Source organism: Suricata suricatta, chromosome 14 (assembly GCF_006229205.1).
Source record: "Suricata suricatta isolate VVHF042 chromosome 14, meerkat_22Aug2017_6uvM2_HiC, whole genome shotgun sequence".
NCBI lineage: Eukaryota > Metazoa > Chordata > Mammalia > Carnivora > Herpestidae > Suricata > Suricata suricatta.
Genome location: NC_043713.1, coordinates 86,870,236 through 86,872,778, shown reverse-complemented (window position 1 = coordinate 86,872,778; position 2,543 = coordinate 86,870,236). Strand labels below are relative to the sequence as shown.

General features: G+C 54.3%; 1 long non-coding RNA gene across 1 annotated transcript; it reads left to right on the top strand.

Moving 5' to 3' along the window:
* The first annotated feature begins 100 nt into the window (after positions 1-100).
* Positions 101-1,479, top strand: LOC115278176. Its single transcript, XR_003902742.1, has 2 exons — positions 101-182; positions 332-1,479. It is a non-coding gene; the product is annotated as an uncharacterized LOC115278176 (long non-coding RNA).
* Positions 1,480-2,543: the final 1,064 nt, after the last annotated feature.

Here is a 2,543-nt window from a genome sequence, read left to right as displayed (position 1 = left end):
GCTCCGAGGCCGCGCCCGCGCTCGCCGGTTCCGGCGCCGGGTCCCTGCGCGCGGCGAGGGTGGGGGTGGGGGTTGGGAGCGCGACACCCCTCCCGCGGGACCTGCACCCGAGGAGACTGGGCTGGACTCTCATGGGTCCAGGGTAAACCGTGGGTCCGCTCTTGTGCGGACCAGGTGTGGCTGTAGGTCTGCTCCCTTGGGGACCATTAGCGGAGGGGATTTGGGGTCCCCTCCCACAGGGACGGGTTGGTCACGACCCCTCCCCCCAGCCCCCTGGGACCAGGGGCAGTTGCAGGTTGCTCCCATGGAATCTATGTGTCCTTTTCCACAGGGGCCAGCCGCAGGGGTGACTGCAGGTTCCCTCCGTCAGGAGCCAGAGGAGGCCATGGAAGGCCTGCCATTGGCACCGGGGTGGCCAGTGTCTGCCTGCTGCCTATCAGCACCAGGGATCGCTGATAATGCCTGAGAAACCAGATAGGAAGCCACCATGTCCACAAGTGACTGATCTAAGCAGCCTCCCCTTCAGACGTGTTACAGATAAACGGGGCCGCTGCGTGCTTGAAGCTCCAGGGAGCACCGGCCAATTGCAGGGGGGGAGCACTGAACTGGAAGAGGCCTGTGGGACAGGAGCCCCAGGAGAGACCCACCCACAGAAGAAGCTGAGGCAAAGCAAACAGATCATTAATTGGCTACAGGGCGAAGCCTCGTTGGCTGTCTGTGATTGGCTGTTCTTACATTTCAATTCCTTACCCTCAACCTTGAGGCATTTACAGGCTCCCTCTGGGCTTATTTACATCAGCACCAAGGCGGCTGCGCCCCAGGGGTCTAGTGGCCACAGTGGTTGACGGCTCGCTGCAGTGCCTTCAGGATCTCAACCTGAATACACGTTTTAAGAAGAAATGGAAGCTTCTTTCTTGGCTGCAGAGCCACCAGGAACCCAGGTTTCTTTCTAACTCCAGCACCCAGCGTTTGGTCTCTGTTCCCAACAGGGCCAGAAGGTGCTGTATGACTGTGGGGCCCCCGCCCATCACATTCACGTTCTAGGCAGCAAGGAGGACTGGCAAAAGGGTGCACCAAAACGACACGTTTACCTTTAGGAGCTCCTCCCGGAGTGTCCCCCAGCCCGAGGCCTTTATCCTCCTGTGTCCGTGGCCACACCCTGCATCCAAGGCAGCTGGGAACCGAGGTGGGATCGCTGGGCACATTGTGGCCCTGAATCAAAGGGCTGTCACTTAGCAATACCAGCTCCGAGGGGCTTGGCCGGGGACAGAGCTTTTCCAGGGCAAGCACTCCACCCACCAGCAGGCCCATATGCAGCGTGATGGCTCACGGAAAGGCCCTGACTGCCGCACCGGGACCCTTCCCCACTCTTCCGACCTGACTCTGAGCTCAGTCCTGGCTCCAGCCTCCCACTTGCTTGGGACGAGGTCGTGGGCAGGCCCTCGGTAGATGTTTGCTGAATTAAATGAAATCATTGAATTTGCAGTGCTGTGAAATTTTGTTCCTACGATGACACATTCCTGATTTTTTAATGGAAGTCAGTGCTACAGTAGGTCTTGCTAGGCTGAAATTCACTGTCACTCGATGTGTCTGAAACACACCTGATCTGTAGGGTAAGACATTCTGACAGATGTTTGGGGGCCCATTTCTTTGTTCACTCATTGCTTCGGTGTGCCGTGTAGGAGACAAGAAGGACTGTAAACAGCATCATAGCTGATTAGTTCATGTTGGTGAAGTCTTTCATGATTCTCCCAAGTAGGCAGTAGAAAGGGGTTCAAAGACAAATGTGATATTATGGAATGATATAGAAATAATTAGCGGAGGGGGGCACGATGAGACCAGAAAAGGTTGTAAGCATCTCTCGTAAGACTTCTCCAGATGCTGCTAACAGAAGGGTCTTAAAATATACACAAAGCAAAGTCTGTTTTTTCTTTCATCATAGTGTTTGCTTAGACTATTTCTCTAGTTCACGGCGCCAGGGAAAATGAAAGCAGGCTATCTGCCCTGTGTAAAAGTGATCGCACTTTCAGGGGAGATACTGACTTTAGAAGTGGCTCATGAGAAAAATCAACACGTGACAGCTTTCTCTCTTTTTTGCCTTCATGACATTAACAAATGAGGCAGCCTCCTCTTTTCTATGAGATTCCAATCTCTGCACCATCATCGTCCCCCCCAGAGCTGAGAACTACAAATGTGGTGTGTGGGGGTGGGGGCGGGGATCTTCCTAAAAACCGAAGACACGTGCACAACTGTGGTTTAAGTGCCCCGGTTAGGTTTCCTTTTCCTGGCTTCAGGGACAGCACGATCAAATGCAAAAAGGACACGATCAAATGCAAAAGAAAGCTAAAGTCACTGGTTTCTTCCAATGTGGCTTAGCAAACGGGGACGTCACCCAGAAGATGACCTTCCCTTTGAGCTTTCGGCAGAAAACAAAAGCAGGCCTTTCTTCCCACTGCTGTTCCGAGGGTGGGGTGTGGTGGGCTCACCCCCAGAGTCTCAAGGTTGCCGGATGGGACAGCCCGAGTGACGAAGCAGCTCTACGG